Consider the following 26,731-nt stretch of genomic DNA (forward strand, 5'->3'; position numbering starts at 1 on the left):
TATACAAAGGTTTATTTGGGAATAATTTTTTTCAATATTATTTTAATAGTTGTGCGATCGTTTGTAACTAGTATTACCGTATATCTAACAAAAATTCGATTATAAAACATGCATTAACACATTAATATTAAAACAGCGATAGCAGTTTGTTTTATGTTGTAACAAGTTCTAGTAAATACACCAGATTGTATTTGTCAGATACATTCAACTATTTTTCCAATTCAAATTACAATATTAGTCTTGGTAAATGGATACATAATGTTTAAACAGCCTCAAGAAAAATATATCAATCGAAAGAAATAAAGACAAAGTTTTAATTACTAAACCAACTTCATTTAAAAACTAAAAATTTAAGAAAAAGTTATGTAAATTGATTTTTGGCTAAAAAAATTTTTCTCTCCACCGTTTGCTTCGTAATTGTTTCCTACTAAATAATTCATTTATTTTTTCTTCCCTGTAAAAAGTAGTTAAGTATCTTAAAGCTAAAAAATTAAACGTAATCAATGCTTGAAAAAAAGGCTAGCGTTTTGTGAGATTATTGAAAATTAAAAATATTAATGAAGCATTTATGATGAAGAAGTTAGTTATCCGTAGGAGTTATTAGTTTTTGTTAAGAGTAAACGTAACTTTAATATTAACACCATATTTTTTATTGTTTTTCTTTCTTTCTTTGCTTAGTTTTGTCTTTTATTCACCTTATTTATGGTATTATTTTTTCACCTCCATTACTTTTCATCTCCATTATTTTTCACCTACATTCAATTGTTCGATTACCAAGTAGTATTATTTCATGACAGATCCACCTGCACTAACTGAAATTTGATACGTCTTTAATGTTGCCGCGTGAAAATGAAGCAATTTTATAGATATTTAACTTAGCCGTTTGGCATTTGGAAAAGGCGAATGGGCTCAAAAGACTCTGATTTCATGTAAATGTGTTTGTTATGTTCTTAATGGTAAACGTGAGAAATAACTTTGTTTAAATATTTTTTAAAATGTATGTAAAAAATAAATGCAAGCGTGAAGTTTCCCAACAATAATTTTCAAATTCATTTATAAATGTATTTTTTTCTACCGTAAAAAGTTATTCCTCTTGAAAATTATAAGTGTTTAGCTAAATTTCTTTTGTTAATTGCCGATGCTATTCAGAGAAATTTCATGATACATATATACCAAGTTACTATGGATACTATAGTAACAAATTGATGTTGTCAATCTTTATGTAATGTAATTGCGAACACTTCTTTAATAAAACTAGTAGTAATTATTTACATTATTTTATTATACATTATTCTATTATACATTTGTAATAATGAATAAATAACTAAATGTTATCTTGAAATTATTATTATTTTATTGTTGGGGGAAAATTCCTTTAAAATTTGTTAAATTTTACCTTCAAATTTTGTACAATTTACTACTGATGTAAAGTAAATTATTTCTTAAACATAAATTTAAGATTGACTTTAAGAAAAAGATAATTATTCCAAGAACACGGTATTATATTTTCCAAACAAATTATCATTATTCTCCGTTATTTTTAGACTTTTTTTTTCAAAAAACTACATTTAAAATTGAGGGAATAAATAGTAAGTCAATATTTCACGAAATAAATAATTCGAATTTTAAAATAACAGTTCTTAAATTTTATTATAATGTTTCCAGTAAATCGGAATGAAAAATTTACCTTTATCATTAGAAAACATAAAACACAGGAACAAAGCACAAATTGAAAAATAAAAGGTATTTTTGAATTATCAGCCACATTGATCAGGATATATAAAATTCATTATCATTAAACTAGGTCATCATTGATGAAGGAGGGGGGGGGCATAGTCGAATAAATTGTTAGTATAATCGAAATCATGTTTTCTTTTAATAAAAGTTACAGATTTATTAACTGATTAAGAAATAAAAGTTGTCTGAAAAATTATCAGTGTTCTAAGTGAAAGTAACAAAGAAAGTAAATTATAGTTCAAACAGATTTCTATCTGCCTTGTTTATTTCTCTCTAGACTTACTGGTTTTATTATTTAATCCAACTGTTTTTGCTTGTAAAATGTGTTTTTAGTTTGTAATTTCTTTTCTTGGTTTACATTTTATCGGGGAAAAAAAAAACTTTTTGTTTGTTGTTCAGCATGTGCGCGAACTTTTATTTTGTTTCAATGACCCGCACAAAATTTATTGCGAAAAATAATATCGCCTTCTCGATTTTATCTGAAAAATAAACAGTCTAGTGTTTCCAACATCATTTAAAATCCGCGCCAGATTTTTACTTGTTGGCGTTACATCTGGCGACGAAAAAGTGATGGAAAAGTTGTAGAACTTCACTGTCTTGAAAGGTAACCCTAGCAGGTAAAACGCGTGTGTGTAGTATACACACAGAATTGAGCGGCAGTAGTAAGAGTTGTACCCAATAGGTGGGTAGAACTTACGCTGTTTTTCAGACGATTTTTTTTACCAGTTGTTTTTTCTTCTTCTTCCCGAACTGGATACACTCAAAAACACTATGCCAAAGAACTTGTTTTGGAAGTGAACTTATAAACGATTTTGTTGATGTAGCATGTGAATTTATAATTGTGCTTTTTTAGTGAATTTGCAAGTGCCGCCGAGTTGACAGTTTTTTTATTGCTTGGATTACCACGATGAAAGGACATCGGTGAGATATTTTATATTTTCATGAGAAATGTCCCTTACAACGAAGAGAAAATGCTTTAACTCAGCCTTTTATTTAGTAAAATTGCATATTAAAAATTGAAAAGACAGTTTTGAGAGTAGAAATAATTATGGCACAAAATCATAAGATCTGAAAGTAGAGATAAAAAATTTTCTTAATAAATTTATTGGTATGGTTAACTTAAAATAAATCGTTGTAGTGTAATTAATTTAAGCGAAAAAAAACTATGAAAGCTAATGTGCTTTAATATGCTTAATGTACTACATTCCCATATATTAAAAGTTGTACAGATTAATGCGTAATTAATTAAATGTATTGTTTATCTTTGAGCAGCAGAAATACATTAAGACATCCTTAATCATTCTAGCCTGATAAAAATTAATCTATTTTAACATTTATTAAGAAAAATTCACAAAATTTTACGCATTGTTTAATTTTTTTTGGACTTGTAGATAAATAAAATTTCAATTTCCTTCACAAATTTTGTGATTTTATGGAAATCAAGTCAATGGGTGATCCAGAGATGTTTTTCTCGCCTCGTATGTCACGTGTCCCTTAAAATGCCTCTGGATGCGGGATGTTTCAGAGTTTTCTTTTCGTAATTATTTACAACTAGCAATTTTTTAAAATTTTTTTTTTGTTTTTTAATGAGAGTTTTAGATAAATAAAATCTCAGTTTTATATACAAATTTTGAGAATTTGGGGATATTGAGTCAATCGGTAATTCAAACATGTTTCTTATGTGTCAAGTGTCTCTTATTGGAGATTTCCCGTCCCTTAAATTGCTTCCAGATGTAGGATGTTAATGAGTTTTCTAACCATTTTTTTAAAATTTTTTGTTAAATTTTAGTTTGTTTAAATTTTATGAGTAAGGGTTTTCTTAATTCTAGATAAATAAAATTTCAATTTCCTTCACAAATTTTGTGATTTTATGGAAATTAAGTCAATGGGTGATCCAGAGATGTTTTTCACGTCTCGTATGTCACGTGTCCCTTAAAATGCTTCTGGATGCGGGATGTTTCTGGGTTTTCTTTTCGTAATTATTTACAACTAGCAATTTTTTATTGTTTTTTAATAAGAGTTTTAGATAAATAAAATCTCAGTTTTATATACAAATTTTGTGAATTTAGGGATATTGAGTCAATCGGTAATTCAAGCATGTTTCTTATGTGTCTATTGTCCCTTATTGGAGATTTCCCGTCCCTTAAATTGCTTCCAGATGTAGGATGTTAATGAGTTTTCTAACCATTTTTTTAAAATTTTTTGTTGAATTTTAGTTTGTTTAAATTTTATGAGTAAGGGTTTTCTTAATTCTAGATAAATAAAATTTCAATTTCCTTCACAAATTTTGTGGATTAATGGTTATCAAGTCAATGGATGATCCAAAGATGTTTTTCTTGTCTCATGTCATGCGTCCCTTAAAATTTTTGGGGTGCGGGATTTCCCTGAATTTTCTTTCCACATTTTCTTACAACTAAAAAAAAAATTTTTTTTTTTGTTCTTTTAGTAAAGGTTTTAGATAAATAAAATTTAGATTTTATATTCAAATTATGCGGTTTCAGGGTTATTGAGACAATCGGTGGTTCAAACTTGTTTTTCATGTCTTATATGCCCCTTAAATTGCTTCTTGTTGCAGAATTTAACTTTTCAAACGATTTTTTATTAAATTTTTTTTGTCTTTTAGTCAGAGCTTTAGATTTTAGATAAATAAAATAAAACCTGAAATTTCCTTCACAAATTTTGTGAATTTATGGTTATTGAGTCAATTGTTAGATGTTTGAAAGATGTTTTTCGTGTCTCATAATTCTTTTCCAATAACAAGGGTGCTCTCTACGCTGTTGAGAGGAAATCTTTCTTTCATCAAATGGCCATGGAAGAAGAAAAAAAATTGTTATTGAAGAGGAAAATTGAATGATTATATTAGGATTGATCTGACTAGAAACTTTCTGCTGGTATAGGATCATTTGACAAAATTCTTCTCAAACATCGCTGAGGCCTACCTTTTTATATACCTCATCGTTAGCACTTTTTTTTCTTTTTGCATAATCAACCGTTTTATTAACATGACCTAGTAGAAAAATAAGTTTCATTCATTCAATATAAAATGTTTTTAAATCCGAATATTCGCTTTTTCTCTGAATATTATTTGACACCTTCTTCCCCCATATATGAGTACAAAGATTTTTATACAAAAAATAAATAATAAAAATAAAATGAGAATGTTAAATTAAAAATGACAAAACTGTTTTTTTTTCTTCTTTCTTCTTTTTCTTTTTTTTAATGAAATAAATAAATAAAAACTGTTTACGCACCTCTCATAGAAAATATTTTTTATTTCACTCTGCGCTTATGTCTGTTACTGTGTTATATTGTTTGAAAAATATATCAAGAAACCTGCCATTTAAAAAAGCATTAAATACAGGCTATATTTAGGGTTCAAAATGTGTGTGGCATATTAATGTATTTACTCATGCGCAGCGGCACAATAATATGATGGGGGCTTCAGCGGCACGACAGGTGCTAAGAATGACTCATAAACATGACCAAAGAACTCTTTTGAATCCCGTTTATTGCCATTGTCTATTTGATTTGCATCTGAAATTACGTTTCATGAGTCATTCCTCCATTTTTTTTCCCTCCATCTTTTAAAAGGTCTATAGCACCCTATAGCACCAATGTATCTTTCCATTTCATCTTTTTGTTTTTAAAACACTTGGAACATGATTTTTTATTTTATTTTTTAAATTTTGGTTTTCGCTGTTTATTGAAATATATAGCTAAGAATAAGAGCAATTCCCTATTATATTAGTTTTATTTGTACTAGATTAGAGTTTATAAATAATAACCAAAATACTGTAATTTTGGTTATTTTTCGTTTGTTATTTTTTTTTTTACATACATTTAAAATATCGCCTTATGTATGTCCGTTTTAAAATAAAATTAGTTATTTCTGACAATGTTTATTAAATCAACTGGTATCTTCTAAATTATTATTTATAATAATTATTATGTATTTATGAAAGTTGAACGGATACTTAAGTTTTTCGATTAAGCGTAAACATATAAGGTGTTCCGTAAACACCGGCTGTAATATACCTTTTTGGAATCTGTTCCAATCATGCAGAAAGAAAAGCCTATACATTACAAATTAATATTTAAGTAAGCGAGGAAGAGACAAAAATTTTGTTAAAAACTCAGGAATCACTAATGAGGTAGACGAGACTGATAACCAGTTTGATTGCCTAATTAGACTTATTTTTAATAATTATCTTTTAACCAGTCATTGTTCCTTGAACAGCAATTAGTCATGCTTTGGTTATTTCAGTACTGCTTTCTTCAACGTTAGATTTCAGTAGCCTTTTTATGTTTACTTGGTTTAAAAGCTATTTGGGTCTCCTAATATGTATAAATTTTTTTCTCCATAAATTTCGACTCGAAGTTTGAAAATATATATTAATGAAACTATAAAAAAGCTTAATATTTATGTGGAGGAAAATGCAGTGGTATGGTTTTAATTTTATTACTAAAAACAATAAATGGTTGTAATTATTTTTATAGTTTAGGAAAATAAAAATTTAACCAAAAATTCTCTTTTTTTCTGATGTAAAATAAATAGTTGGTTCTCAATCACAACAGTCCCTTTAACTTTTTCCGGAATTTTGAAAGATAGAAAATTTTCTAGGTGGTCGAATTAGCTCTTAAGGGAAACATGAACTAAAGTTGTATAACCAAATAGGCGGTTGTTGCGTATTATTTTTGCCAACAGCAATCGATACTTATCAGTTTAAGAAAAAAATAGTTTTTTTTTAAGGTCTAAATAAAAACTTTTATTGTTATTTTCAAATTACTTGACACCTGATTGAATTTCTAATTGAAATTATATAAAGTTTTTTTGCTGACAGTGTTATAACTGTCCACAAAACCGGATCCTTGGGTGGTTTCGTTATTGAACTTCCTCTATCAAGCGAAAACGCCCTGCTTCTGCAAAAGAATTATTTTCATTTTTATGGCTTTTGTCACTGAAAATAGCGGTGGACAAGGTTCGTGCTTTTTATGACAGAGAGGCGAAATCGGGGAAGCGTACTTTTTTTTTTCAGTATATGACTTATTGATGTATAAATCAGGGATTTGTCTCTGATACTCGTACTGAAAGCGTGTTTGCTGGATTATAGAAAAAAATATCGCTTTTTATTATTCTTTTTTCTCTTTATTTATTTATTTATTATTTTTTTAAAGTTACTCTTAAAGGCATTCTAGAATTCGTGTTTTATTTTTATTTACGACAGCATTTTTTTCTTCTCTTTTTTAGAAAATTTATTATGCTTAAAAAATTGTAATAAATTTATGTGTCAAACGTAATTTTTTTTATTTTTAAATGTATACATATAATAGTAATCGTTCTCTGCAAATCACATAACCACAACCGCATTAACGCGAAAAAATACAATTGCGCCTTTAACGACTATAAATTTTATTGTAACTAATAAATAATTGGGATGAATTATTTTGACCAACTCTTTTCTGCAATTTATTCTAGATACTAAAAATAACAAATACTATTGAAGGTAATTTTGGTTCGTTTTAGGAAAAATTTGGATCCATCAAAGGGACCTTCACAATTTTTTTTATATTATTAAAACTGACCCTTCATAAAGTGAGGAGTTATCATGAAAACGGACACTTCACAAGATGCTTTATCTTGAAAATGGACACTTTACAAAACAGTTCATAATGAAAATTAACCCTTCACAAAATGATTTATCGTGAAAATGTTTCATTCATGAAAAGTTTATCATGAAAACAGACCCTTTACAAAATAGTTAATCGTTAAAATTGATCCTTCGCAAGAACACAAATTTAATCGTGAAAGCGAGCCCTTCACAAAATAGTTAATCATTAAAATGGACCCTTCATTAAATAGTTAATCCTGAAATATTTTCTTCACAAAAAAGTTTGAAAACGGCCCTTCCCAAAATAGTTTATTGTTAAAGTGGATCCTTCACAAAATAGTTTATCGTGAAAACGGACCCATCTTAAAACTTTTCTTTTGAAAAACGGAGTTACAAACTTTTTTAATTCATAATTTAAAAATAAAATTCTTTGGAAGATGCTTTTTTCTCACAAGAGCTGGACATCATTTTCACAGATTTGCAGAATTCTGAACACAATTCACAAAAGCGGTGAATTTTTAGAGAAAGTTTGATTTTTTTCCTCCTCCAGATTTGTTTAGTTCCAGGTTTTTTCGTTCTTTTTAGATACATTTCATAATTTTAATTTACGAATATAACCTTAAGGAAAAATCATAATTTTCTTTTTAACCTATAAATTAATTTACTTGTAGCTTAAAAGGAATGCTGGCAATAAATGCAGGCAATTTCCGGTGCAAAAAATTTCTCATCACCTTGGATGTATAAAGGATCCCCGCTTTCTTTCACACGGAAGTCTAAAAATCCGTTTTACCTGGAGCTATTTGACAAGGACAACTTACAAATTTCTCATTACCTGTGATCGTGCTCGTCTTCAAAAAGTTAAATCGCATTGTCATTATTGTTTCATCCCGATTTGTTATGCTCTGCTAATCAACCTGTTGCATCTGCAATAATTATAAAAAATACTTGAGACATGTTAACAGTTTCTCTTCGGGTAAGCAATTTAAAAAAATAAAAATAAAATAACAGCGTGAAAATCGTAATCTCTCAAAAGCACTCTGGTTGTTAATGAGATTACGGTTGTTTGAATATTGTTGCATTAGTGTAATTTCCCTTTTAGGAAAGAATCAGTGTTTTAAGCTTCAAAATACAGTTTTCTCTTCTGCTTAAAAGGCAGATAAAATCCCCATAATTCTAAGCTAATAACTAATTCGATAATTTCTTTAAATAGGTATCGTAGATAGCCTATTAAATAATAATTGCATTAAGTGGAATTTCAAACAATGTCTTTATTCAATTGCTTATTTAAATAGATGTTGTAGATAATCTAATTTAATCATTATCACTTAATAAGTACTTTATGCATTAATTCAGAGGAAGGTAAGTAAAGAAATATTGTAATAATTAATTTAATTGAAATTTTAAACTGTTTTTCCTTATATGTTATTCAAGTAGATATAGTAAATAAACAGTTTAGTATAAATAGCATAATAAGTACTGTTTAATCAGAGAAAAGTAAATAATCAAGTTCTGTAATAATATGTATTTTTCTACTCGTTATTTTAAATATTGTTAAAAAAGGGTGATTAATCAATAAAATGTTAAAATATGAAAAATTGTGTACAAAAAAACAGTAAGGTAAATGATAGAAAGGAGGGGGAAATAATATAGTACGGAAGGACTTAAGAAATTTAAAGCATTTTGTAAATAAATAAATAAATAAGGACAATAAAATTACTAAGGAAAAAAGTAACTTAAGAAGTATTTGAAAAACTTAAGTAGTCATGCAGGAGTCATTTTAGGAGAAATTTTGGTTAGTTAACGAATCACTCACAAAATATTTAATTATTCAACTATGCCGTTCGTGAAACGTTTGAAAAATGAGAGTCAATAACGTTTTTGATACAAAACATCAAAACAAAAATTCCTTGGTTTTTGCATCTTTTTTTAACATAAACAAAATTTTATTTTTACTTGTATCCAAAACTATATGCAAACTTTTCACAATTTCACTTTAACAAAAAGTCTTAACTCTACCTGATTCTGAATGGTCTGAAAATTTTGATTTTTGTAATCTTTTACAAAATCAGGACCCTATTTTCACAAAATTAAGAGTAGATTTTTTACAGTTTCATGAAAGCGAACTTTTCACAAAGAGGCTGTGATGTTATGAACATCAGTAGGAAATAAGATTTAAATCTTAAATATATATATATAAATATATTTAACTTTTATTGAAACACTAAAAATTTACGCAACTAAGAACATGTATGATCTTTATTCTTTAAATGCGTTCTGGGAAATAAAATGGTTAAAATGTTCGACAGGGCATTTGGAATAAGCATAACGATATAAAGCAAAACTATGCGACCATAATCTTCATCAAAAAGTTACCTGCGTTATTGATTGTAGTGAAATATTATTCAATGAAATCTTGGAACATTTCCATCCTTTTACATGATACATAATATAAAAACTTGTTAACCATTCCAAAAGCGTTTTTTAGTCTTTTGTCTACCTTTTTAGAGAGAAAAAAAAGAAAAGAAAAGAAGAGAGGGTTTCGGTTTAAATCGATTTACACGAATACTTAAGCCACATATTTTTGGAAAGCAAGTTAAAAATTATGCTTAATATCCGTACTGTGCATATATCTTATAACGATAACATATACGAAGTCCCGTAAATCATAGGTTTTACCAGTAAATCCTGACTTTTTCTAAAGTGGCTTGATTAAAGTTGGAAATAGGGTTTTAAATGATTCCATTTGTGGTAAAATCTTAAGAGTTCCCAAGACATTTTGCGGGAAAGCCTAGAATTTACCACGGAGTGTCACGTGTTATACTTTGGGCTTTTAAAGTTATGGTAAAAACCTGAAGTCTTGTAGACCAGAGGTCTAGTAAATACCAAAGTTACTTGGTTATAGCCCGAAATATGCTTTAATATGATGTCATTTCGGCTTTTTACCAAACATTAGCTGTAAAACCTAGGATCAGTTACCAAGCCGCTTTCGTAAATTCTATGTTTTACCAGTAAAATCTGGGATTTACTAGACGACTTAGGGATTTTACAGTAACATGCATAGAGCCGGTGGTTTTTATTTTTATAATGCTTAGTGTTATAATCTATTTTATATTTAAGGTATCTTATTGTTATGAATTCACTTTATAATAAAAAAATTGTTTTAAATCTTCTGATTCATTTAATCTGTTGACTTCGAATGGTAACAGTCTTCATTTTTAAAGTTAATCAGCGGGCTTTGTAACATGTGAGGCATTGTAGAGAAAAACATATTTTTTTTCACGCTTCGTTAGGGGAATCAAAAATTGCACTCAAGTCAAAGGGCTTGAGAATCGGATTCAATTAATGTTATATGCTCTTGTTTAATATATAATCTCTGATTTTGAAATGATTGTTATGATGTGAGAATAAATAATGTGATCAACTAATGGATATCAAAGTTGAATGTTCCCATTTAATTTCGCGATACTTGGGGAAAATTAATGATTCGTAAAGTAAATGAAGTGAAACTTTAATGCTTGACTTGTTAATTTATTTTGGTATCGCTTTTTGGCCGTTATTAATAGAAAACAAGCAGTTTTTTTAATGTAATTATTTGTAAGAGAAATGTATGAGAAGACATTCGCGTAGCCTAAACGCATCAATCTGAGGAAAATTGCTATTCGTAGTGAATTCCTTTGTTCCTCCTTTTTTTGACTTGGAAATTAACTTTGGAAAAGCCATAAAATCATTAAAAACTAAAATTTTTGTAGTGAAGAAGTTTTAATTAAAAAAAAGAAAAATAATAAAAATAACTATCCTTTTTTTTCAACGATTCCAAATAAAAAACAGAGAAATGTTCATCTTTAATGGATTATAAAAATTTATCCAAACACTTCATTTTATTCAAATGAATATTAGTTCAGTTAGCTATATATTGGTTACTAAAAATTAACAAAACCTCGAGGTTCAAAAATTGCGCTAATGGCATAATTGATCATCAATATACGTAATAATTGCGGAATTTTTCTTCCAGTAATTAACAAGCTTTGTGCTTCAATGTTTTATTCTTTATTTCATGAATGAGAGGCAAAATAATTATGATTATCAAGTCATGTAAATTGTTTAAATATTTATATTGAAGCGATGTGATTATGACACTGCATTAAACAAGCTTATTTATTTCACTTCAAATCTTACTTAAAAATGGCAAACGTTGATAGGTAGGCAATATTTTTTTCCATAATTATTTTACGGTTTTTTCCTTTTTTTTTTATCAAAAGTAATTACAAATTTAATTTTTTAAACTTGAATTTATAATTTTGAAACAACAGTATCCCTTTAAAATACTTTTAAATAACAGTATCCCTGCTACTGTTATTTATTTCTAAGCGTAAAACATGGAAAGGAAAACATTAGAGAACAAAAATGTTCTCGAAAGGCTACTGGGCGTAAAAATACCTAAAGGTCTTCTAGGGTGTTACGTCGTGCTTAATCGACCTTAAGTAAGCATTATCATTTGATTTCTTTGAAGGAAAAAAGAAAGAAAAAAACTACTAATGTTGACATTTCTTTATAAAAGCTTAAGATTTAGAAAATGTCCATGAACTTTAATGAAGTGTTTCTAGATTTCGTAGTTTTAGGTCATAAAGGGTGGAGATAGTTCAGACCACCCTTTATCATTTTTTTAATGTCTCAATTTTTGAGCGGAGAGAATAACTCATCACCATTACTTACGTTTTAATAGCTTATTTAAGTAGAAAATTAAAGTAATAATATAGTATTATTTTTGATCTATTGAGGAATTAACTACGTAGATAGTAAATGTAATAGTTAATTTGGGGAACACAGAAATAGAATTTGATTTTAATTAAAATCAGTTTTTATCATTTTTATTTTTTATGCCTCCATTTTTGTGCGTTGAGAATAATTACTTACTTTCGCTGTCTTCGAATTACTTTCACTGCTTTCTTTTTAATAGCTTAAAGCAGAAAATTAAGCAAATAGTGTGTTATTATTTGTAATAATTAAGGAATTAACTACATAGCTACTAAATTTTGTATCTGTTGATGAATTAACTACCTAGATGGAAAGTGTATTAGTTAATTTGCGGAACAAAGAAATAATTTGATTTAAATTATAAATCGGCCTTTATCTTTTTTATTTTTGAAGTCTTTATTTGAATCATTAGAACAGATTGAATTTGATTTGAAAATCTGAAAACATTTCATTATTCTTTTGTTTCCATTTTTGTGCGAGTACAATAGCTCTGGCCGTTACTTTCATTGCCTATTTTTTAATAGCTTATTAAAGTAGAAAATTAAGCAAATAATGTATTACTTTTTAGTTGTTAAATAATTAACTACATAGCTACTAATTTTTGTAATAGTTAGTTAGTAGTACATATAGAATTTGCTTTGAAAATCGGAAAACATTTCATGATTTTTATTTAATGTCTGAATTTTCATGCGGCTAGAATAATTAATCACTAATTTTGCTAACTACGATGCCTTATTTAAATTCAAAACAAAGCGAATAGTATCTTTGTTTGGTAGGAGTTAACTATGGAAATGCTTGTAAAAGTTAAGTTACTAAATAAAGCAAAAAATTAGAGTTTAAATTTCTTCATCAAATTCATTAGTTACCTCTACTCCAAGTTACTAATTATAGTTAGAGTTACAGTCAAGCTATATGCCTTCTGTAAGTTCATTTAAACCACAAATATTTCGTTTATGACCGTTTTTTCTGCATCAATTTCATTCACTTCTTTAGAAGGTCGGATGGTACAGGAGTTTTCTAAATGATTCTATTGAAGTACAACGACGTAATATCAACTTACACGCATAATTATCCATAAAAAAAAATAGAAAAATCTATCTAAAGATATGTTTCTCCTTACGGTTAAAAGTTAAAATTACAGGCATGGTCTAAGATACCTGTTATCCACCGAGCTCTTGTTGCTGCGGGGTATGTAATACTACTTGGGTAAAGTATGAAAAAATAAAAATGCTTCGGGGGGAATATGATGCAGACACCGTTGTTGCTTTGAGATCTTTACCAAGAAAAGATTAGAGGAAATACTTTGCATTCTTTTCAAGAGGGATGCTTGAGAAATATATCAAGCAAAATCCTCCCTTCTGTCGACTTAGTTGGAATTCAATTCCTTGTCTACAAAGGGAAGAAATGCCTACAATTGTCTTTGGTAAATGCCTGTAGCTACCAGGAAATGTAAGGATAAACTGAAGCGAATTGTATATTGTTATTCGTTGCACAAAAGATTCAGCAATTGAGATATCACTTACGGAACGAGACAGTTTTATCTATTCAATTGGTAATTGTTTCAAGCCATAGAGCAAACTAGTTCAATGAGTTTAGTATTGTTAATTAAAACCATTTTGTCTCGATTATGATAGTTTGGGGAATAAACAATTATTTAAAACTATTTGTTGTTGATGATTTAAGTAAAAAAATCCATATTTAATCAAATGGACTAACGCTTTGACGTAGATGGGATACCGTTTCATTTATTTATTTTTCTGACGTTCTTATTACAAGCGAAAGTATATTTTGGTAATTCTTAATTGTAAAAATCAGTCTAATAATTACTAAAAAAATCTGTTAGTTTATCGGAATTATATTTGTACTAAAATATAAAATCCAAAAAAAGTAGTTAAAAAATAAATTCATACATATTAAAAAATTTATCAAGAATTGATTTTGTAAATTAAAGATATTTCAATGATGAATAACTGTTTCTCTTAGATCTAATTAACCTAATATTTGTAATATTTAACAAAACTGATTTTAATTTTGATGGTTATACAAAACTTAATAATTCAAAAAGTCTATTCCTAAGTTTAATGGCTAATGCTATTATTTCTCATTGTTTGTTTTTCAGTGATTTTAACTCGTAATTCTTAATATTTTAATTAACTTTGTTGACTACTTCGTACGAATTAAGCATTTTTCATTCTCATTATCTTTCTATTTAAAAAGTTTATGTTTATTTTAATAAGAGATGTATATTAATTTTACTTGAACTATTATTGTTTAAAATTTTTTTTAAATAGCTGTCACCAAAGATTATTATTATTTATTATTATTTTTATTTATTATTATTTATGATTATAATTATTTATTATTATTATTATTTATTATTATTTATGATTATTATTATTTATGATTATTATTATTTATGATTATTATTATTTATGATTATTATTATTTATGATTATTATTATTTATTATTATTATTTTTTTTTTTTTGAAATTTTATGGAGAAGCAAAATATAGCATCTTAATTTTGAACATTTTAATTTTTCGGTGCGCAACATATCTTAAGAGAAATTCTCCTTAACTGTTACATGCATTTTTTCGAAGTATCAATTCAGAAAAATTTGAGATGAAAATGCGACTTTCGCTTGAGATTTTAGCTTGCTATATTTTTAGATTTTAATAATAATAATATTCATATTTTTTATGTATAAATTACTGTATATTCTTATCACCAAAAGAATTATTTCATTTACATATTATATGTTGGATACCACTTTACCATTTTTTGGAATTTTAATCTGAAAACAAATTAATTTTTTTTTAGCCGGAATTATATGTTTTTGTTTAAAAGCTTGCGTTTACGATTCAATTTATCTCTCTCTCTCTCGAAGAAAAGCACAATTTTTAACGAAATTAAATTTTGCGTTAAATCTTCGTGGAAGATTATGATACACACAAACAACACACCTGTCAGTATTTCTATACCCATTCTAAAGCCTTCTTTCATGTCTTCTGAGCGATTCTTTGTTTGCTAACTTTTGCCTTGTCTTCCTCTGTGGGTGGAAAGAAAAGGATGGTAACATTCAGTGCTTCCTTGGCTCGGGTTACGCTTACATTGTTTCGCCAAACAGATTTTATGGTCGTTGATTGTACAGAGTAATTACACGGGTCCATTGGCCCGGCAGGACGCTCTATCTAGAGCAGAGGTCGCCAAAGTGGTCTATATAGACCCCCAGGGGTCTATTTAACATAAGCAGGGGTCGATCTGAGCCAGGGGGTCGAATGGGGGTCGATCCGAACCGGAAGGGTCGATTGGTCGAAGGATTATCAGTATTTTTCAGATATGTGACAATTAAAAATAAAAGAAGACTTGGAAATATATACAGGTAATCTTCAAAAATTGAGCGACGATTTCAAACTGCGTTTTGTTGATTTGGAAAACATTGACATCCCTGATTGGATTATTGTGCCATTTTCTGCTCAAATTGAAAACGTGGACATCAACCTACAAGATGAGCTTGCTGAATTATTATGGGGATTCGAAGCAAAGACGCTTTTTAAAAATTTAACAATAAGCAAATTTTGGACAAATATAAATATAATGCAAAAATATGTAAGACTTTACGAAATAGCTCAGCCATTTATGATAGTATTTCCAAGTTCCTATATGGTTGAAGCCGGTTCCAGTCACGTAAATTCAATCTTAACTAAGAACAGAAATAAATTAAATGTGGAATTTCGAGGGGATTTAAGATTAAAATTGACCAATTTTGAACCCAGTATAACGAACCTTGCAGAAAAAAAAAACACCAGGCACACCCATGTCGTTGATTAAGAAGCAATAAATCCGTAGTTACTTTACTTATTATTTCTACTTACTTATAATTACTTATTATTTCATAAATATTAAGGTATTTATATTTCAACATTAACATATTTTTCATAAAACTATTGTTACACTATGTACTATCACTTTAATAAATGTTCAAAATCATAAAATAAATGTACAAACACAGTATCTAATAGAGTTTTATTTTAATTAACAGAAAATTACTTTAATGGGGGTCGATGGAGATTTCGAAAAATTATGTACGGGTCGATGATCAAAAAAGTTTGGCAACCCCTGATCTAGAGGAAGTGAAGCGAAGCGAAGAAAGTCATCTTCAGTAGAATTGAAAGTGAACTCTATTATGACAAGAGGGATTAAAGTTGGCTTCCGAATTCACTACCTGAATTGACATCATGATGAAATGTAATTTTTCTTAAACCGAAGTTACTTTGTTGCAGAAATTTCCACCTACTTCGCGAAGTATTAGAATCTATTAGTTATGTTTCATAAGAATTACATTTTTTGTAAATGTTTATCCGCTTAAAATCATATTTGTTGTATTCTCTATTTTGTTTATAATTTTTTTGAGACTGTTTTTTTTTTTTTTTTTTTTTTTTTTTTTTATATTATTTTTTTTAAGAGCTTTAGTTGAAAATCTACAATTTCTCTAAATTTGATTTAAAAACAAATGAAATTTTTCTCCATTAAATATTAGTTATATTTACGTAAATTGCATTTAGCTTCCTGTCTGTTTTTCTACAATTTTGCAATATTGGTTTGAAAAATACATTTAGTTACTATTACTGAAACGTTTATTAATATCGAATCTTCACGAAAAACAACCTTTAAAAGAAGTGCACTATTTCAAAACCAGTTATTTAAAATAAATGAAAGTAAAATAAGCTTATGCGTTAACTCAGAAGCAACAATTGAATTCTTAAATAATTTTCTCATTTAAAAAAGTAGTTCCTTTATAAATCGTTTTTAAAATTATCATTCAATTAAATTTGAAAACCATTTATTGCTGATACGGGATATTTGCTATAACAAGAAGAAGTAGGCTTAACGTGCACAGAAAGCAACAGTCTCACAGCAAGAATAAAGATTCATTGAGAAATAAAATAATGTAGACACTTTATATTATTTATTTAGTGCTCATTAAATAATCCATTCATTAACTGTGTGTATACATAAAGTACACTTACGAAAATATCATTAAATACTCTTTTGTAAAGTTGTATTTTAATAAGTACCAAATTACAACATAACGTACTTATTTAAAAGAAATATATTTAGAACTTATTAAAATAATAATTTGAATTTGTTATGGAACTCTGCTGTGAAATGACTGACAGAAAATATTAATTTTAATATTTTCAATTGATACAAATTATTTCAACTTTCTACTAATTCAACTTTTTGTGCATCCATGGCTTGGTCCATGTTCTGATTATGTATAATCAAATTTGGGCTTTTATGCTAGCGATTGCTTGATGTAGAATATTTCTCGTGGGACAAAAAGTCAAACATTGCTTCGTAATCTATCCTATAAATATTTTATTACATCTTTAAGTCATTAAGTATTTTAAGGATTTGCTTTGTTCGGGCTGTTTTGAGCCAGAAATTCACTTTGAGGTATACGCTTGTTTTGCTTATTTTTCAGGTCAAAAGGTACATAATAAAATTTCTTGCGATTGTAATGCTTTTAACCTTCCGAAAAACTCGAATTCATGCAAACCCTTTTTTCTCCATATCTTATGAATAAAGCATTCGATTTGACTTTTATTTCAACGTAACTGGGGGGGGGGGGAGAATCCGGTAAAATGACTCTTCTCCCAGAAATGACAAAAAACAACAACAATGGAATAATGAACCTTTTCATATAAATTGCTTTTATTCAAAAAATATATGAAATTAAATTCTCCTTTATATGACAGTAAAAGTAGATATGTTCCATTGTTTTTCCGCATTGGTGTACTACCGACTGAAAATTAGTTGTTTGATAGATTTCAAAACGAAACATAAATTATTTTACGCTTGTCCAATTTATAGTTTCTTTTAAATATATTATAATGGTACGTAAATACTTGAATGGCACATATTAATCTGAATATAAATCTTTTATAAAGGTACACGAATGTTTGAAGGGTAATTATTTTCATATTAAATCTGCTAAGGCTATAAACATGCTCGAAGAAAACATATTATGCTGAAAAAATTGTGGTGAAGTATACCGTTATACCGTTTTTATGCTAGGAGAAAACATCCAGGTCAAATTACCATACTTTATGGGGACATTTCGGGTTATAAAAACTAAAATTCTGGAAATAAATAATAAAATATGTGGTATTTAAAGCATTCATTTAGTAATTTTTCCGTTCACATGGTAACGGTTCACCTAAAATTCTGGTTTTCGAAATTTTAGTTCTTTTTACCACACATTTAGTAAAAAGTACAAAATTGAAAAATAAATTTAACCAACTAAATAGTTTTTATGCCAGGCTCTAAGGTATTATGATAATATTACCTAATTTTACAAAATTTTATCAAGCATTATGAAGCAATATTTACCAAAACCATTACCAAAATCATGACCTAAGTGCTTCAGTAAAAATTACCACTTTTTGGTGTTCCCAGAGAACCAAAAACACTTAAATGTTACCGTATTCTGGTAGTTTTACCATACTTTTTTTTCTCAATATAATATTTTATATTAAATCAGATACAGATACATAAGTATTTAAAAGGCACTTGATTAATATTATATTTTAATCTGCTATGAAGGTACTTAAATACTTCAATGCCACACATTAATCTTAATATTAAATATCTTATACAGGTACGTAAATTCTTGAAAGGTGTTCATTAATTTTCATATTAAATCTGTTTTACCGATGCATAAAAACGTGGAGAGCGTATTGATTTATAAGGAGCTTAATTGCGTTTAATTGACTTACAGATTAACTGAAACCTTGTGTCCAGTTTACGAAAGTCATTAAATTTTGTAATTGCATCAATTTTATCGAATAAATGGTACAGTAATTCTGAAATTTGATGAGTGGTGCGAGTATTTGATTGCGGCTTTTTTTTTTTTTTTTTTTTTGCATGCGTTCGGAGTTGTTTGTTGACCTATTTCTTATATGATAATTAATGAAAACCTAAACAATTAGCCTTTGACAGATGAGATAGACTCCGGTGTTTCATGCTTTGAAAGGGAAAATTATGTGTTTCGATTATTAATACTCTGAATTAGAATTACGAATTAGGATTTAGATTATGAATAAGATACCAATCTTTAGCTTAAACATATTGAGTGCAGCTTTTAAATAATTTTAGGAATTGTTAAAAGTTCAGATTTATAAAACATATAATTATTATAAAAGCAATAAAAATGCTCAAGTTTCTGGAGTATATATATATCAAAATATATAAAAAAAAATTCAAAAAAGTTGGCTGAGGTCTACATTTTTTAACGACTTTTCGCTTGTCCTCGGCTAATCGAAAAGTACCATGAAAAATTTGAAATTTTATAGATTTTGAAACTAGTACAGTTATAGTTTTGCCTTGTTAAGTCATTGCTACGCTATAGCATTACCACCAGCTTGTATAAATTCAATTAAACATGCTAGTTTGTGAAAGATAATGGTTTAGATCTTTCCAAACCAAAAAATCTTCATTAAAATTCTCGTCACCTTTTATCATCAAAAATTACTTTCATAATTTTACTCAAGCATTAACTCTTGCGAAAGTCAGTCGCAACATCGTGGTAATCTTTTAAATATTTCTAAAGGTAGAACGTTTGTTGAATTTCAATGACGACAAATCGCACCCATTCCGAAGAAACTAGACCGACATTTCTAAGATTTGTGAAAATTTTCTTGTCATTAATTTCTCAATCGCTAACTTCCAGGTTTCTCTTCCGCTGCAGTTTCTTAATCATTATTGATAAAGATGTTTCCATAAATTAGAAACAAAATGAACATTAATCTGATTTATTTGTTTCCTTTAAGACGCGTTACCGTCGGCAATGTCATCCTGAAGACGTTTTTTCCCACGTGCTTTGTTTTCTTAATTGAGCTTGTTTCTTCCGTGAAATTTTATCGTAATTATTATTTGATGATTTTGTTGTTCTAAACTTTTTCTTTTACGAATGGCAACGATATATTATGTTTTTGGGAGAAAAGTTGTTTGTTTCTTCACTTCCTTTTATTTCTTGCACGACTTTTTATTTGGAAAGAGTAATTTGAGAGAAGAAATTTATTTTTAATAATTTAAATATATTCTTGCTAGACAATCGCTATACTTAATTAAAAAGCTTGATACAGAGCCTACAGATAAAATCACGTCACTGGTTCTTTTTACCTTACGGAACAAAAAATCTGATATATCGTAATTTTTGTAATAATAATTTCCGTAAAGTCACTAAATCACTGTAATTAAATAAATGTTACTGTAAAAATTACGGTATAATATTTTAAGGTAAATCTCAACTGGGAAAAAGTGGTAAAACAAAAAATATGGTCCTTTATGACTTGTTTTCGTGATGAATTTCAATGAGGTTTAACTGAGCACCGGAGGGGGACTCCAAATTGTCATCTTTTTAAAATAACAATATTCTGAAAATAATATTTTATCTATAGAATTTAATGTTCTACAATTCTAGAAATAATACTAGGTGCTCAAAACTCATCCCCCTAACTTTCAGAAATATTAAGTCACTAAACGAGACAAGACAACAACAACAGATGTTCAGTATCTAAAACAATGTGCCAATCGTAAAAAGTATGGAAAACATGTCTTTGGATCTTACCTTAGATTGTTAATTCGAGATAAAGAAAATATTTTATAATGTGGCTTTATATTTCATATTTATGAAGTTCAACACCTTGAAAATAGAATTTAAATCATAAATCTTTTTCTTTAAGAAAATAATAAAAAGAATGAAATAAGAATTACAAGTTTAGACAAGCTAGATCTTTAAATAAATACAACAGAAACACACCAAAAAGTAACAAATAAAGTTATAATATTCCTAAGAAAAAAACCTTAATAGTTCTTGGGTTTAAGTTTTGTTGATTCCTCAGTTAATCCGAAGAAAAAAATAGTATTATAAATTACAAAATTGAATAAGCTACCAAAATCACCATCAAAAACATTAACACACTTTCTATGTTGTAAGAGCAACGTAATAATCTCGTCTTATATTGCTACTAAGTAGACCTGATCACAAACTAGAGAAACTCTTAGCCACTTTCAAGGGTCATTATTGATGATCTGGATATTCGCAATCATTAATATCCATAACCTATAAAGAGATTGAGTATTACACTTGCCTCTTGAAATCTCTTGGTCGTCAAGAAATGTTGGGAATTTCTGAGGATGACATAGTTTTTAAAGCTTACGGATATTCAGCCAGGACCTAAATGATCTTTCAATGTTAGTTGAAATTGAAACTCATTGATGTGATACTTATCAGAAACTGTATGTTTGATGTTAATATGGGTACTTTTGGAGAAGGCAATTGTCATTTGGAATTAAATCGGAGCATTTTTATTATTGAAAAATGGGATTACTTTGAACAATTCAAGGTAAATTCACGTTATAAAGTAATGCATTACGTTTATTTTTAAATTATTTTATAGTTTGGAATTTATTTGTTAGTTTAATTTTTCTTTTTTTTTCTATGCTACTTTGTTCAAAAATCGTATAAAAAGAACGCTTTTGGGAAATTTATTGAAATTTTTTTTTACCTTATTAACCTGTTTTTTTCCCCCCCATTTTTGTGAGGATTACTTTAGTAGCAAAAATTTCATCTGAATTTTAATATTGACATTCCATATGTTTTAAATTTATATGATAATTTCAATTTACACGATAATTTCATTTATATGATAATTTATATTATTTCATTTATATGATAATTATGCTATATTAATGCTTATATTTATACGATAATTTCAATTTTAAATTTATATGATATATTCGAAAGATAATTCTGATATTTTTCACATCAAATTTTGAATATTTTGATTAAACTTTCCGCCTACTGCCGTAACATTAAAGTCTAAATAGTTGAATTATTAAACGAAATAATTATTTTAATTAAAAAGTAAAATAAAAATATTTAGTAATTATAAATTGTTTAATTATGAATGCTATTAATGTGTGGAAAACTAGATTATGAACTAGATTTATGATTGTATATTTTGAGTAAATGTTTATAGTTTATGATCTAAACACATTGCTGACTAAACTTATGATTGTATATTTTAGGTAAATGCTTATAGTTTATGATCTAAACACATTGCTGACTAAACTTATGATTGTATATTTTAGGTAAATGCTTATAGTTTATGTTCTAAACACATTACTGACTAGACTTATGATTGTATATTTTAAGTAAATATTTATAGTTTAAATTCTAAGCACATTATTGACTAAACTTATGATTGTATATTTTAGGTAAATGCTTATAGTTTATGTTCTAAACACATTACTGACTAGACTAATGATTGTATATTTTAAGTAAATGTTTATCGAAGCTCTAAACACATTACTGACTAGACTTATGATTGTATATTTTAAGTAAATGCTTGTAGTTCAAGTTATAAACCCATTTATTCTGCTGTATAAAATGTTTTAGTTTATTTGCTTGCAAATAAATGACTAAATCTCTTCTTTCTATATTTGTCGTAATTATATTTATTTACTTTTATTTTATTTTTGTACTTTTATTTATTTTTGTAGTATTTATTTATTTTTACTTAATTTATTTTTTGTAAAATGATGAGAAGCATGTAATATGAAACATTAATGATTAAAACAAATCTTAGTTTTGAAATTAAAATTTAATTTATTTTCGACAAAAATGTTTTTTTTTTTTTTTTTTTTTCCGTCTCGTGGTATAAACATAAACAACCATCACAAACTAAGGCAAACAACGTTAAAAAGCACGAAAATATTTATGCTCTTTAACGCTGTTTGCCTTAGTTTGTATTTTAGCACTAAGGTCGCCCACTTGTGTATTTATAAACAACCATTGCAGAAAATTTATTTTATTGCTAAAGCAAAACAACACTTTACTTTAACGTGACTTATCTATAGTTTTTTTAAAACACCAATTCTGGCAAAACAATGAATATTTGTTTCAATTTGCATAGTGGACAATTTGCAAACAACTCATATTTCTCAGGACACTGTTAGCCATTTCTCCCCCCTCCCCTCTGAACTTAGGGTTCTTCGTAACTCATTAAAACTGGTGGTTTTGTTTATGTTTGAAACAAAAGACGTTGCGGTTTTCTTACTCAAAAAACGCGCTTTGAACTCCCAGGATCCACTCAAGTGAGAAATAATCAACGACCCCTACTTGATGATATCTGAAGATTAGTTCCTTTGGAGCGTTACATATTCTTTTGTGGTTACCTGAAAGAAAAAATAAAAAATGAAACACGGGTAGGATGACGCATCGAATTGCTGTTGGAGGCGACAGGGGTTGCTGAGCTTGGATCTTTTCGAACATCTTGTGGTCTTCACTGGCCCAGTTACCTGGGACTGTGGGTGGATTACTACCTTTTGTTCTTTTTCGTAGTCTTTTCGATATCAGACTTTCACCTTGAGTCTCCAGTCACGTTCTGTAGCGTAACTTGCTTGGCAGATATCTTTTTTTTTCTCTTCTGGAACTGGATTTTATTTTCTCCTTGCGTTGCCAATAATTTGTTGTTAATTTTTTTCGCCATTTTGTCCTTGGCTGTGTCAGGGTGAACATGACAGCTTTGCTTGTAGTCCATAATTCTGTAAACTAATAAAAGTTTTTAATTTTAAACTTCATATTGGATTTCAAACAAAGAAGTTTTTTTTACTTTGAAAAATTTGAAATGTAAAAGAAATTTCAATTTTGCAAACGGATCTTGTTTTAAATCATAGAAGTACTTGACCTACTTCAGTTATTTGTACATTGACAATTGCTTATTTTTTTTTTTAAATAAACAAAAATCTAAGTTTAATCTAAACACAATCATCATCATTATTTTTTGTGAAAAAATAGAAGAATCGGTAAATAATTGCAATTGCGGATAATTAATAAAAATAAAACAAACTTTGAAAAAGTGTGAATGGGCTTTTTTTCTTTTCTTTTAAAAACAAAGTTTTGATTTTAAATTATTATTTTTTTTAACAAATTATTTCCTGTTATGGATTTATCGTGTTTTGAAGCACGAAAGACTCTCATTAGCAACGATTATTTTTTACATCTCCCCCCTCCCAAGAAACGGAATTAACAACTTAAAATGTTTGAAACATTTATAGAAAGAAAAACAATGGTAAATAGAGAATAATAGAAGCAATGAGTTGTGGCTTTTTTTTTATTATTAATTAATGAAAAATAAAATGAAATACAGTAGTGGCAAATTAAATTGTAATTTGAAAGGTTTGTCGTTTACTTTTTTAAAATAGGTGTTTTTTTATTGTCAGCAATGCAATGGTTGTTTATTTTACAGATTTGTTATTTTAATAAAAATCCCGGCTCTTATAAGAAAATAATTTTTGAAGGAACGATTTCAAATTTCTTTTAACCCCTTGATAGTACTATTACTATCTTACTGTCATTCTTTCCGCCACTTCTACTAAGATTTTTGAGAAGACGCTATATTGCGACAGAAACTTTTCATGGCGAACTTTTCACTGACTTAAGTAGTTCAAAAATTATGAGTATAAAAAATAAAACTAAGAGTATACAAAAAGTGAGTTCAAATATACCTAGAGTAAACCATGAAAAAAGCTTCTTGAGAAGGCCAAGGCCTACCCTGGGCTGTCGAGCCATTGATGATGATGAAACCATGAAATTCCAAATTACGAAAAATAATTTTAAAATATCAAAATGCACACAAAATATGATAGGATAATTCAGGATTTCGCCGTAAGGAAGTAATCCTGCATTTTATTATTATCAAAGCATTTTTTTCATCATTTGAAACTTCGTGGTACTTGGTTCAACTACTCTAGGTTTATCTGAACTCACCTTTCTAGGTTACCATGAAAACTTTCTCCCTCCGTATACCATCCTATAAACTTTGCATCACATTTAATCGATGTTGTAGTTCAAAAATACGCATTATTTTTAAATTATCGTCCTTTTAAAGTTTGCATCACATTTAATCGATGTTGTAGTTCAAAAATACGCATTATTTTTAAGTTAGCATCCTTTTAAAGTTTGCATCACATTTAATCGATGTTGTAGTTCAAAAATACGCATTATTTTCGAAAACTACTGAAATCAAATTAAAAAAATTACCATGAAATTTATTAGAGATATTTTATTGATGATATTACATCCATGTCCACCATTAAAAATAATAATAATAAAAAAAATAACAATTGCACTTTTAACTCTCTAACAGAATCTGTGATGCGGAAAAAGTATTATGTCACTTCTATCACCTGCTTTGTACAAAGTGGACTTGCAAGTCCAGACTTAAAACCTTTGATCTCATCGCCCTGCCGGCCTAGATTCCTACATAAACCATGTTGATGGGCAATTACCAAACTCAATTCGCTTTTTTGGTAGTTCTCCTTTTCCGATTTTGTATTCACCTGTTTTGTAATTTACGCCTGAGATAAATAAAAGTAAATTTTTTTTTGGCGCTAGAGAGATAATTCACTTGCCACGCGCCAAACGGGTACCCGCCCATTTATGTTCGATTATTGTTTAGAGTTGTTTTGTTCTCACTGGGTTAAGTGCTTTATGCTACATTGTTAAATGCATGCAGATAGAAATTAAGGTTGATTTTAATTTCGACGCGATCGTTTGAGTTTAAGATACGTTATACGAGTTTTGAATAATAAATCACGTTTATATTGTTTCTTTTAATGGTTTTTATTGTTATTCAAATTAACTTCGAAGTAATTTTTAAAAAAAATTTTACTGTTTCACAATGATTACGTTCACTAGATTTATTTTTTTTTAATTATAATTTTCTTTCCAGTTTTTATTTTATAATAATTTATAATTTATTTTTTAATATCAACCGGTTTTATCTCCGAAAAACCTTGACAACCTTCTGAGGAATATTCATCTTCCCATTGTATGATGGAAAGGCGTACATTGTAAATAAGTATCTGGCATTGTAAAATTAAAAAAAAATAATAATTTCAATTAAAAAAAAAATCATTGACTTCATGTACAGTTGAGCCTATTGTATGCGCGCAATAGATGTAGTCTAATTTTCTCTCCAAGTGCACTTAGTTTTCCATGAAGGAATAGTCAGTTGAAATACACAGTACTCGGTGATGCTCTCAAATTTAGGAGTTTTTTTTTGTTTATTTGTTATTTCAAACTTTTTTGCGAAATTATGAAAAATCTATTCAACATTTTTGAAATTTTCAAAATAAGTCCTAATTTTGTGAAAAATCACAAAAACAGTTTCTGTTTATACTTTATGAAATTGTAAAAAATAAATTCATAATATTATGAAAATAAGGTCCGGCTTTTCAGAATAAAACTAAAAACCATTTTTCAAGGAGTTTTAGTATTGAAATTTTTTATTTAATTTTTTTTTCATTCTATATTTCAAAAGAATAGTTATATGAATTGCCCATTTTCGCAATAAAATTTTTTGTGAAGCTTCCGTTTTTATTTATAAAATATTTTGTGAATTGTCCTTTTTCACGTTAAAATATTTTGAGAATCGACCTTTTTAACGAAAACTATATAAAACGTCAATTTGTGCGACAGCAAATTTTGCGTCAGGTTCATTAACGGGCCTAAATTTCTCCTAAAATGACCCCTATTACGTTAAACCACTTCGTA

General features: G+C 27.9%; 1 protein-coding gene across 1 annotated transcript in view; it reads left to right on the forward strand.

Annotated features, from left to right (window-relative positions):
- Positions 1-2,328: 2,328 nt before the first annotated feature.
- LOC107448674 (uncharacterized) overlaps positions 2,329-26,731 on the forward strand; it is a 56,719-nt gene continuing 32,316 nt past the window's right edge. Inside the window, exon 1 of the mRNA XM_016063971.5 lies at positions 2,329-2,658. The gene's annotated coding sequence lies outside the window, so the exon portion shown is untranslated. The remainder of the gene's footprint in view (positions 2,659-26,731) is intronic.

Source organism: Parasteatoda tepidariorum, chromosome 10 (assembly GCF_982258835.1).
Source record: "Parasteatoda tepidariorum strain Cologne lab strain chromosome 10, Ptep-v5.0, whole genome shotgun sequence".
NCBI classification, from domain to species: domain Eukaryota; kingdom Metazoa; phylum Arthropoda; class Arachnida; order Araneae; family Theridiidae; genus Parasteatoda; species Parasteatoda tepidariorum.